The following is a 13,645-nucleotide window of genomic DNA, read 5'->3' as shown; positions in this document are numbered from 1 at the left end:
TTTATTTACTTTTAGAGAGAGGGGAAGAGAAAGAGAAAGAGAGGGAGAGAAACATCAATGTTCAGGAGATACATGGATAGGCTGTCTCTCATTTGCCCCCAACTGGGGACCTGGCCCGCAACCCAGGCATGTGCTCTGACCATGGATTGAAACAGTGAGCTCTTGTTTCACAGGCTGGCACTCAATCCACTGAGCCACACCAGCCAGGCCTATTGGGTATATCTTAGAATGCCATACAGTGATATTGTTTTCCCAGTTTACCATAGTGCAGCTAAAAGCATATTAACATATCAGACATAAAAATAGAGGAAATTAGTTCAATGGTTTGCCACCCCTTCTACTTTTTAGTGGAACTAATGAGAACTCAAGGGTTGTGCATTTTGAAAACCTCAATACATCTAAGAATATTTAATTGTATTCCACCTTCCACATCAGAGAAAGAGCATTGCTACAGCACAGCATTTACCAAACTCTTCTTTAATTTTCTCCAAATTAGAAACCATCATTAGTACAAATAATGGCCTTCTGTAAGAAACTAGCCAATACCATTGCTAATCATCTACAACTGTACTGCCCTATATGGTAGCTACTAATTACCTGTGATTGTTACATTTAAATTAATAAAATAAAATTTAAAATTCAGTTTCTCAGCCACAATAATCACATGCCAAATGCTCATAGTTAAGCCATGGGTGGTGGCTTAGTGGATTGAGCATGGGCTGCAAACCAAATGGTCTCTGGTTTGATTCCCAGTCAGGGCACATGTCTGGGTTGCAGGCCAGGCCCCCAGTAGGGGATGTGCAAGAAGCAACCACACATTCATATTTCTCCCCCTCTCTTTCTCCGCCCCTTCCTCGCTCTCTAAAAATAAATAAATAACATCTTTAAAAAAACAAAAATAAAGCTGACATCCCATCTTAAAAAAAAAAAGCTCATAGTTACATGTGGCTAGAGGCCATCTTATGGACACCACAGATAAAGAACTTTTCCATCATAAAAAGTTCTATTGGATTGTACTGCTCCAGAGAGAGTAAATAGTACAATTGGAATGGTTTATAGAATGGTTCCATGAAGATTCAGAGCTGGAAGAAGTTTTAAAAATTTAAATTCATATCCTTTATATTATAGATGAGGAAAACTGAGGCCCAGAGAAGGTCACACAGCTAATTTGTGGCAGAGTTGGAGCTAGAATCCAGGTTTCCTGATTCTGAGACCCCTGTTCATTCCATGATCCTGGTAGTGTACCTAGAGTATCTTACTAGTTATTCTACTAGCTCAGGGTAAACTCCCACCAATATTAGTAGCTCTAGTCAGGTAGCCAGATGTTACCATCATCTTCCCTCTGCCACTTATGTTTCAGAGCAAAAACATCAGGAGAACAGTGGATGAGATTGGAGGTGGTTGAAGAATATGAAATTATGTGATATGTAGCCCCAGAATTAAGAGTAAACATTCCAACTGATGTATAAAATTTAACCAAAGTTATACATCTGGGCTCCAAAGAAAGGGGTTTATTCTGGGCATTTATAATTAAAATGGATAAATCCCCTGACACGATGCTAATCTAAGCTTTCTTCAGTGTAAATACATCTAGGATACTACAAGCCGACTGTAAATGTATAGGAAGAGATCATTCATTGGATACCCAGCTCTTTGTTAAGAACACAGTGGTCTATTTTCAGAGCACATGAATGGAGACATTGCATCAGCAAGGGGTTTGTTGGGTTCTGTTTTCAATGGGTGGGGAAAAGAAATAGTCTTGTTTACAGGAATGATTAAGCTGTCCTCCAGAGGTTTGGCAGTTGGGATACATTTGGATGCATCCAAGACTGGATCCAAAACCTCCCATGTCACTTCTAGGATGGTACACTTTCATTAGCAACCATTCCTTCAATTACCCCAAACCACACTCTGGTGCTACAGAGATATCTATGCCCAAGTTCATTACTTCTCAAAGGACACACATTGATTTTCAAAACAGGTTACCTGTGCAAGGAAGCCCTGAAATGGGAAGTGTGAGGATGAGCCAATTTCTATTAAGAGGAGTTAGTCCTCTAAGCCTCAGGCTCTCTTTGTGAGGTCCTGTTTAACTTTCTCCTTTCGTGTCATTTCTCCATCAAGACAGTCATGGCTCTTCCTTCCTGATAGTATTGTAGGCATTAAGAAATTAATGTGTAAGTTCAGTTTATATTTAAAGAAACAAGTATCACAAAAATGCATTTTTCTTTTCTTTTAAAGTATATTTTATTGTTTATATTTTTAAAGTTGTCCCAGTTTTTGCCCCTTTGCCCCCTTTCTACCCAGACCCCCCACTCCTTCAGGCAATCACCACACTATTGTTCATATCTATGAGTCATGCATATATGTTCTTTGACTACTATATTCCTTATGCTGTCCTTCACATCTTTGTGACCATTCTGTAACAACCAATTTGTACTCCTTGATAGTTTAACCTTTTTTTCCCATCATCCCGACCACCTCCCATCTGGCAACCATCAAAATATTCTCTGTATCTATGGTTATGTTTCTGTTCTGCTTGTTTATTTTGTTTTTTAGATTCAATTGTTGATAGATATGTATTTATTGCCATTTTATTGTTCATAATTTCAATATTCTTCTTAAAGAAGACCCTTTAACATTTCATATAATGCTGATTTGGCAATGATGAGCCTGGAAAGCTCTTTGACTGGCCTTCAATTCTAAATGATAGCTTTGCTAGATAGAGTAATCTTGGTGGTAGGTCCTTTCTTTTCATCACTTTGAATATTTCTTACCAATTCCTTGTAGTCTGCAAAGTTTCTTTTGAGAAATCAGCTGACAGTCTCATGGGAGTCCCCTAGTAAGTAACTAGCTGCTTTTCTCTTGCTGCTTTTAAGATTCTCTGTTTGGCTTTAATCTTTGACATTTTAATTATGGTGTGTCTTGATGTGGACCTCTTTGGGTTAATTTTGTTTGTGACTCTGTATTTTCTGGACTTGTATGTCTATTTCCTTCACAAAGTTAAGGAAGTTTCCAGTCAGAAATGAAAGATACACTTATTGATATAAAGAATTTACAGGGTATTGTTTACTGTACAATTTACTCTACTGTTGAGGACAGTGGATGAAGCCAAGAATCAATTTAGCTATTTGGAATATAAGAAAGCAAAAAACAATGAATCAGAAAAACAGTAAGAAAAAAAAGAATAAAAAAAATGAGGATAGTGTAAGGAGCCTCTAGGACAACTTCAAGCATAAAAACATTCACATCATGAGGGTTTGAGAAAGAGGAGAGAGCAAGCAATTGGAAACCTATTTGAAAAAAAAATAAAGACAGAAATATCCCAAGAGGGAAATTTAAAATCAAATACATTAATCACAATTGATGGAAATTTGAGCCTAAGTTAGAAAACAGATGTAATATTTTAAAGAGCATTTTGAGGATGAAGGGAAGTCTTGTTAGGCTATGAAAGTATCACCATTTCTGGTGTGATCATCCTGCTATGCTGATTGTAATTGTCTGGATGTATTATCCAACTAATGTAATGTAGAGAAATAAATACAAAGCTTCTAAAAGAAAGGAATCAATGCAGGCAACTGTACTTGAACAACAATAAAATAATAAAATATAATAAAATAAAATAAAGGAATCCTATCTATTCCATTTATTTCAAAAGGGACTAACAAGGTTATAGGGTTCAGAACATGTTACTCCCAAATATGGCACCTTGGCATAGTCAATATTTTATGCTGAAGGAGTTTGAGAAGACAACAGAAGCAGGAAAGGTCACTCTGACTTTCTCCCATTCTTCTTCTTTGAAACAGGTTATAAAACCCTCCTGTGAGAGTTGTCCTCCCTATGCCTGAAGGAAAGGAACATCTTTTTTTCTGAAGACCAAGGGATGCCAGGAAGAATATGAACAAAAGAGCCTTGCTAAATTTCCCCTAGTCTACTACAGTTACCTCATATTTTTTAACCTATCATATTCCTTCATGAGTGCCCACTTTTTTATCAAACCTATCATAAAAATATAAAAGCCTTGTAATTTCTTCATGTCTTACTTTCCTTCTGAAGGCTCCCTTGTCATGTAAAACTTATATTAAGTACATTTGTATACTTTACCCCTGTTAATCTGTCTGTTACTTTAACTTTCAGGCCCAACCAGGGGCCCTAAGAGGGTGGATAAAAGCTTTATCCTTCTCCACAAAAGTAAATTATGGATAGGTAGTTAAACTATTTGCTCATAGTAATTCACAATGAGGAGCCTCACAGACATCTAGCTTCAAATACCAACTTTATCTTTACAAAGACTCTGTCTCTTAACAATACCAATTGCTCTATTTTTCATTTGATTATCTAAACATTTTTAAACTGTCATCAAAAACCTTTCTTTAGTAGAGGTAGAGGGTTTTGGATTCTACAATGTATAAAGATTCTGACACATTCAGTAGCTACTTGTTTGAAAAAAATGAGTGAATGACTATAGCCAATGTTTTCTAAGTCCAGGAAGACTAATAACAACAGCACAACCATCATAAATGATAGAGTCTAGTGGGTAAACAAGATTCGGGAAACAGAAGCAGTCTTACTACTTAACATCAAGGTGAAATGCTAGATGAAGTCAGGGACTAAATCCATAGGAAATCCAAAGGGAGAGAGAAATGAAATCCACCAGATGAAGTTCTCAAATGAGATTTCTGCATCACACTTCACAGAACAGTGATTCTGAGTTTTAGCTGCACATTAGAATCATCCATGTTCCACCTGAGAGAGTCTGATTTAATAGATCTGGAGTTGGCCCCAGGCACTGGTGCTTTTAAAACATTTCCCAGGAAACTCTGATATGCAGTCAGGGTTGAAAACCACAGCTCTAGAGTACAAGGTTCTGCTCAAAGATGTCATTAATCTGAGGCATCAAGAATAGCTTAGGTCAGTGGTTCACATGAGGTTTAAAAGAATTCCCAGGACCTATCTCCATACTTCCAAATTAAAATTTTTAAGAGTTGGACCCAGGAATCCACAATTTTTTAAGCTCCACAGATCATTCTTATGTGGCCAGTCTGGCAGGTCCTTGTTGGAGGAAGTTCATTTGAGAACTACTGAGTTAAAGCACCTGTATACTTGTGGTGGTAAAGAGCAGTGGCTCTCAACCTTGGATGCTCAGAGGCCTGGATTTCACCTGCAGAGAATCTAACTTAATTAGTCTGGGGAGGACCCCTGGTAAGAGTATTTTTTTAAAGCTCCCAGTAATTTGTATGCAATCAGGTTAAGGAACTAGTAGCTTAAAGCAAGAGTGGCAAAAATAAAACCAGCCATGGATATGTAATTTTATGTCTATGGCAGATATCACTAATCTATTCTGGCCCTCTTTCCTGCAGTACCCATGTGCAGCCTCACAATTATTCTCATTATATTCTAGGCAGCCACTTCCATGCATGGCATAGGCAGGCAACTACTATTTGCCATGTTTATCTTAGATCCTGTCTGGCAGAAGTCTAATAACCTCTGAAGAGTTTTTCCTGGCTTTTGTTTCTAGGTATACTACTTAACTGTCCAGATTAATGTTTTCCAGGACACTGTTTTGAAGCAGGAGAAGTAGAAGCCAGAGGTGAGTGTAATAGAAAGATCTATTATCTAGCTACATGTGCTACCCAGTGATGAGAATTCAATCCTATTTTCTGCTGCAAGTAGAAGGCTTTATGCAGAGTAATTTATCTATTCACATCAGGTTAATGGAGTGCCTCTCTATGACCTCTATATTAAGTGTACAGATAAGGCCAAACATAAAAGGGAGTTCACTCAATATTACAGTCAAGATAATAATTCCTCTTTGTACATCCCAATCTACTTTCTATAAACATTCTACCTATTGGTGGTTGTCTTTTTACAGGACTCCTACACTGCATGCTAAACATTTGTTCCAAACTATTTTATGCAGGAGAGCACTGACTTTCAGAACGAAACTTTTCTCTTGCTTTGCTACTTCCTGCTTTGGAGAAGATGGGACAAGTAGGCCAGAAGTTTCAGAAGTTTCTTTTGTAGCTGATCATTAATGTGGTATGTGAGGAGGGCAGAAATAACATATTTTCTCTCTCCTAAGAAAGGACCTCTTTCTCTAGGGCCTGTTGTTTCAACAAATGTAGACCAGAGAACAGCAGGAAGACAAAGCTTTCCCCCTTGTAACCTTCAATAAAACACCTTTAAGAGCAATAGATCATAATTCTGATTAGGACTGGAGAGGTAAGTGCACATTGACTATGCCAAAGATTCAGAGTCTATGAATGAGAAAAGCTCTGTGGGATGCAAGTAGCATGGGATTAAAGGCAAAGAGAAGGGGTTTCAGATTCAGAATATGTTGAGTGGCTCTATCACTTATTAGCTGTGTGATTCTGGAAAAATTACTTATCCTCTTAGTTTAAGTTATCTCACTTACAAAATGGGGAATTATAATACTACCTTCATAATCTACTGGAAAGTTTAAATTAAATATGGATAGCTTTCTAGAAAGCCTCTTAGAACAGATCAGTGACTGGCAAACAGTAGCATTCAATGAATGATACATAGTATTATTTGATCAGGCCACTATGCTGCTTAGACACCCAATTCAAAATCCATATTAGCTTTCCTTAAGGAATGATTCCTGGACAATCAGTATCAGAATGACATGGGGAAGCTTGTTAAAATTCAGACTATTAGGTAAAATTCTGGGTCTAGTAAATAAAAATTTGGCTTGGGTTTGGGAATAATCCATTTAATTTTTAAAAAATATGTTTTATTGATTATGATATTACAGTCATCCCATTTTCCCCCCTTTACTCCCTTCTGCCCTGCAAACCTCCTCCCACTCACATTTCCCTCCTTTAGTTCATATCCACGGGTAATATATATATAAAGTTCTTTGGCTTCTACATTTCTTATACTATTCTTAACCTCCCCCTGTTTATCTTCTGCCTACCATTTATTCAAATTATTCTCTGTAAATTTTCCCCCTTTCTCCACACCCACTCCCCCACTTATAACCCTCCATGTGATCTCCATTTCTGTGGTTCTGTTCCTGTTCTCGTTTTTTGCTTAGTTTGTTTTTGCTTTTGTTTTTGTTTTAGGTTCAGTTGTTAATACCTGTGAGTTTGTTGTCATTTTACTGTTCATATTTTCGATCTTCTTTTTCTTACATAAGTCCCTTTAACATTTCAAATAATAAGGGCTTGGTGATAATGAACTCCTTTAACTTGACCTTATCTGGGAAGCACTTTATCTACCCTTCCATGTTAATGATAACTTTGCTGGATAGAGTCATCTTGGAAGTAGGTCCTTGCCTTTCATGACTTGGAACACTTCTTTCCAGCCCCATCTTGCCTACAAGGTTTCTTTTGAATAATCAATTGATAGTCTTATGGGCACTCCTTTGTAGGTAACTGTCTCTGTTTCTCTTGCTGCTTTTAAGATTCTGTCCTTATCTTTAATCTTGGCTAATGTAATTATGATGTGCCTTGGTGTGTTCCACTTTGGATCCAAATTCTTTGGGACTCTCTGAGCTTCCTGGACTTCCTGGAAGTCTATTTCCTTTGCCAGATTGGGGAAGTTCTCCTTCATTATTTATTCAAATAAGTTTTCAATTTCTTGTGGTTCCTCATCTCCTTCTGGTACCCCTATGATTCAGATGGAATCTGAATCATGTTCAGAATGTTGGAATGTTTAAAAGATGTCCTGGAGGTTCCTAAGACTCACCTCATTTTTTTTGAATTCTCGTTTCTTCATTCTCTTCTGGTTGAATGTTTCTTCCTTCCTTCTGGCCCACACAGTTGATTTGAGTCCCAGTTTCCTTTCCATCACTGTGGGTTGCCTGTACATTTTCCTTTACTTCACCTAGCATAGCCCTCATTGTTTCATCTAATTTGCGACCAAATTCCACCAATTCTGTGAGCATCCTGATTACCAGTGTTTTGAACTGTGCATCTGATAGGTTGTCTATCTCTTTGTTGCTTAATTGTATTTTTTCTGGAACTTTGATCTGTTCTTTCTTTTGGGCCATTTTTTTTTTTGTCTTGATGTACCTGTTATGTAGTAAGGGGTGGAGCTTTAGGTGTTCACCAGGGCAGGGCAACCCATGTCTCTATGTTGTGATGCTGTATGTGGGGGAGGAGTTCAAGAGGGAACAATGATGCTTGCTCTGCTCTCTGCCAGTTTTCAGTCACTTCCCCTGATACCCACAATCAAATTGGGCCCTTCTGGTGCTGATTCCCAGGTGGGTGGGTTTGTATATGTCTAGGATCCTGTTGGTCTTTCCAATGATCTCTCCTGTGAGGCTGGGGGTTTCTACTACTGCTGCCACAACCCCCACTGGTGTTTTCAATCAGGGGTTTGAGGCTTTCTTTCCCTGAACTTGAACTCTGTGTTTTGAGGTCTGTCTCGCTCCCCAGTTGTTCCTCCCAGTTTATCTGCACGCAAATGTGGGACCACCCAGTTTGCAATCTGCTGCCTTTCAGGGTCTTCCAGCTGCCAACTTGCCCACCCCAGTCCTCCAGCCACTGCCTTGCCATGAGTCCTCTCTACCTGGCTGTCTGTCCCCACCCCGCTGCCTGTCTCCATCCTTCCTACCAGTCTGAATGAGTATTTCTTCTTTAACTCCTTGGTTGTCAGACTTCCATACAGTTCAATTTTCTGTCAGTTCTGGTTGATTTTTTTTGTTTTTAAATTTATTGTTGTCTTTCTTTTGGTTGTGTGAGTAGGCAGTGTGTCTACCTACACCTTCATCTTGGCCAGAAGTCCAGGAATAATCCATTTTATAGCAAATATATTGGGTGATTCTGCTTCACATTTAAATTTAAGAACCATTGATCTACATACTAATATCAATTATACCTGACTTGTTTGTCTCATAAAAATTATAATTAATTTATAGAAGAAAGATTGTGTAGAAGTGCTCTAGGCAAACAACATTATAAACTTCCTAAATCGTATTAACTAATATCACTTAGATGACAAGAAAAGAAATGAAGTGAATTTCAGGATTCTATGTTCAGGGGGAATGGGAACAGAGAAACACAGGGAACTTTCTCTGCCTTCATTATTTCCCTCTTTATAAGTGGCATAAGAAATAACAAAGGTATATTTTGACTGGATTCCACAAAGATTTTTCTTAACTAACATTTTAATATATATATATTATATATATGGTTAATATATATGTTAATATTTATATATAAAATAGTATGTGTGTGTATACATATACATACACACACACACACACACACACACACACACACACACATATATATATATATATATATATATATATATATATATATATATATATATTTAAACTAGGCTAGGCACTGGATAGACACATAGTAACAGTCAATAAGATAGACAAGATTTCTGCCTTCACTAAGCTTACATTTAATTGGAGACATATCACAAACAATTTAAAAAGTTGAGACTGAAAGACTATTAATTCATTAGTTCATTCACCCAGTCACTCTGTTTTTAACATGGAGCTTATATCTAAAGGATGACAAAAATTCAAGCAATTATAAATCAATAATTGCTACAAAAACTGAGACTACAAAGAAATGTATGGTGCTAAGAGATTGTGTGTCTAAGATAATATCAGAGGAAGACCTAATACAAATGTGATTTTTGTAGAAAGTGTTATTTGAGTTGTCAAGTGGAGGATGAATAAACCAGGTGGACAGTGGGGATAGGACTGGGAGAATAAACAGTTGATGAGAAGCATTTCAGGTAGATGCAGTGTGTTGAAGGCCCAGAAGTTGAAATGAACATTGTATATTTGAGGTTATCAAAATGGCTCTGAGGGTAGTGCTATAAACTGAACATTTGTGTGCCTTCCAAATTAATATGTTGAAACATGCTCCTCCAAAGTGATGGTATTTGGAGATGGGACCTTTGGGAGGTCATAAGGTTGGAGCCTTCATGAATGGGACTATCCCCCTTTTAAAGAGATGCCAGAGAGCAACCTCACCCATTCCATGATGTGAGGACACAGCAAGAAGATGGTCAGGAAGCAGCCTTTCACCAGACCCTGAATCTGCTGGTGCCTTGATCTTGGACTTCCCAGATTCCAGAACTATGAGTAATAAACTTCTGTTGCTTATAATCCACTAAGGCTATGGTATTTTTGTTGTGACAGTCTGAATGAAGTAAGATTGAGAGGAGGAATGTTTCCACTACAATATGGAGAGGAAGACAGTCACCAGATCATGATGGCCCACAGTACTATGACGAAGAGTTTGGATGCTATTGTGAAGGGGTGGGAAACTATTAAAGGGTTTTCTAATCTGGGAAGTCATAAAGCCCATATGCCACTTATAATAGAGAACAAAATGGAATAAATAATAAGGTCACAAAGGCATGATTCAGAACTATATGAACTATAGTGGCAAAAGTGAGCTGCTGCCTGGCTGGCGTAGCTCAGTGAATTGAGCACGGGCTGCGAACCAGAGTGTCGCAGGTTCAATTCCCAGCCAGGGCACATGCCAGGGTTGCAGGCCACAGCCCCCAGCAACCGCACATTCAAGTTTCTCTCTGTCTCTTTCTTCCTCCCTTCCCTCTCTAAAAATAAATAAATAAATCTTTAAAAAAAAAGTGAGCTGCTATGGCTGGAGAAAGCATTGTCAAAGGCAGACATGAGCTGGACCTGATGAATGGAAGAGATTTGGAGTTGATAAGGTGGTTCATCTTGGATGGAAAAAAAACACCTGAGTAGAGTAAAAAGGGACCCACCCTTCTCTTTAATCAGTGGAAATTTCTATTTTATTGCTGATATTTTGATGTTGGAAAACAGAAATGATAGAATCCTGAAGAATAAGTTTGTGAAATGGGTGAAGGGGTCAAAGAGATAATACAAGAGTCACAAATCAAGGGCAATCTGAGGAAAATGGTTAAAGGAAGAATGAAATTAGTAATGGCTTAAGTATTTGGTTTTACAAATGAGCAGAGAACTAGGCATTCCTCAGACCAGAAACAGGAAAATGTTGAGAACCTCCTTCCCACAAAGTACAGGTTTTGAAATGGGGAGAGATAATGAAAATACTTTGAGAGCCCTATGAAGACAGATCCTATATCTATGTTGCTCATCAATGTGGCCTTAGCATTTAATATACTGCCTGGAAAATGGTAGGAAATTAGTAAATATGGTGTTTCTAAGATTGGTCCCAGATGTTAAGTGTAAATCTTGTGTCTAAGGTACCTGAAAGTATAAAGGAACTAGATTTCCTATGAGCACAGCTGCAAGGGAATAGTGGTTGGGGGTTATGATTTGTTGTTTGTCATGAAATTGGCTCAAATTCTACATTAGTTTCCTATTACTGCTGTAATAAATTACCACACACTTAGTAGCTTAACAACACAAATTTATTATCTTACTCTTCTGTAGGTCACAAGTATGAAATGAGTTTTCCTGGACTATATCAAAGTGTAGGCAGAACAGCAGTCCTTTCTGGAGAATCTAGGGGATAATTCATTCCTTTTGCCTTTCTGGCTTCTACAGGTTGCCCCCATTCCTTGGTTCATGGCCCCTTCCCCAATCTTAAAAGCCAGCAACATTGGACAAGTATTATTCTCCTCAGGTCATTCTGACACTTTCTCTTCAGCATTCCTTATCCACTGGTAAAGACCTTTATGATTACACCAGTTGAACCCAGATAATTTAGAATAATCTTTCCATTCCAGGGTCACTTGAATAGCAAAATTACTTCCATTTGCAATTTTAATCTCTTCCTGCCTTCTAGAATTGCATGTTAACATGTTCCAGGGATAGGGTTGTGGATACCTTTGTGATGAGGAAGGCATTATTCTGCTTATTACAAGCTTCTATCCATAAACCTGGTAAATATACTCTACTGGACAGTGCCCCATTCTTGTAAGCCCACAGCATATAAAGTACTTAATGTAGCACATTGACTACACAGTAAAAACCCAGTTGTATAACACTGTCAAAACAAGTAATTTATTGGTTAAAGTGAAGAATCATATAAAATAGTATATATCACCCTTAAGCATTTTATTTCAACCTAAAACATACAAATGTACATTCATTCACCAATCTGGTGATGCGATGTCAGGCCAAGGGCTTTTTTTTTTAATGTGTGGATCCTCTGACTGGAATTTCAGTCTCTTTTTTTCTATAAGTTACATTCCTGATGTATCCTATTTGACTTCCAGCTTCAGCTTTTCTCCTCTTTTTTTTTTTCTGCTATAGGGCCATTTTTAAAAACAACATTTCTTTATCAAGTTTTTTTCCAAAAGCATTGATCTTAGTTTTCATGGGAAGAGTAGCTTCCATTTAATACTCTTATTTAATATGTTTATATTAAGTTATTTAATTATACTAGCAAGTAGAAGTGCCATAAATGGGTTTGGCAACAAAACAACTAGTTCTTGCTAGGTACCAACTCAACACATGGGAGCAGAAGTATAAAGGTCGACCAGAAGATACCTTATTGCATATGAGTTTTCCTTGTGCTCTGAGCTTTGTCAGCATATATTTCAGTAGGAAGGGAAAGCATCAACTTAATTCACCAAGTCAATTAAGTGGAGGCCAGTAAAGGGAGTTTTTATAATATTTAAAACAGTTTACCAGAAAAGGACAATCAATAGACACCATGTAGAAGATTTTAGGAAGATGGTGGAGGAGTGAATGGAAGTCACACTAACCTCCTCCCAGGACCAATCTGGAATTACAACTAAATTGTGAAGAAACCACCCAGAACAAACAACTGAGAAATAGTGAGAGAGAAGCAATATAACCTTGGACAGACAGAAGAATCAGCTTTGGCACAACCAGTCTGGTAAGGAGTTCAGGAGAGACTTGAGTGGGCTGGCTGGTTGCCCACAGGCAGCAGCACTGGAGGGATAATTAAGTGGCTGGTTGGATCCCCCTGAGAAGAATGGGATCTAAACCCTAAGCTAGGATTTCCAGCCTAGAGCACCAGAGCCCCAAAAGTACACAGATAACAACCAGTGGTGAAAAGCAGCAGGGTTGTAGAGACAGATGGCTGGAGACTCAAGAGCTGTTTAAAGGGACAACACACAGATTTTCATTTGCAGCCACTTACCCTGGCCTCTGGCAAAGGCAGGAGCAGAGTGGGCTGGTGATGCCAGAAGAGATACTGAGGACTGAAGCTTGGGGGAGAGAACTGAGAAACTATATGCTGGGATCCTGGTGCTGAGTCATCCCCCATACAGCAGCAGCCATCTTGCTCAGGCAGACCACTTTCCTCTGAGGGGCAGCAGCCTGAGGGGAAACAATAGCGTCAACCCCAGGAGGGTCTCTGCCCTGGCCCTGTGGTGTTTAAACCTGACTGCTGAGTGCAGAGTGACTAGATTAACAACTGAAGGAGACAGCCACAGACAGTAGATCCCTGGAAGTCTTGAATACACTGTTGAAATCAGATGGGGTCAACATCTGACATCTCCAGAGGCAGATCCAGAAAAAAAAAAAAAACAGTGGTAAATACAAGATGCTACCAACACAAAATCCACTGTGGTCTTCTCCATGATTTCTGATATTTTCTGTCCTGCATAACTTGTTAATATTCATTTCTTGTCCAGCAAGTTTGTTCATACTAAATCACTAGATTTTCTACTAGTGTATTTCAATTCCTATATCTTGCCCCTCCTTTCACTCATCCCACTTTACCTTCTT

This window comes from Phyllostomus hastatus, unplaced genomic scaffold (genome assembly GCF_019186645.2).
Source record: "Phyllostomus hastatus isolate PE091 unplaced genomic scaffold, TTU_PhHast_1.1 phas_scaffold_28, whole genome shotgun sequence".
Taxonomy (NCBI): domain Eukaryota; kingdom Metazoa; phylum Chordata; class Mammalia; order Chiroptera; family Phyllostomidae; genus Phyllostomus; species Phyllostomus hastatus.
The sequence above is the reverse complement of the archived record's forward strand: the minus strand, read 5'-3'. Positions refer to the sequence as shown.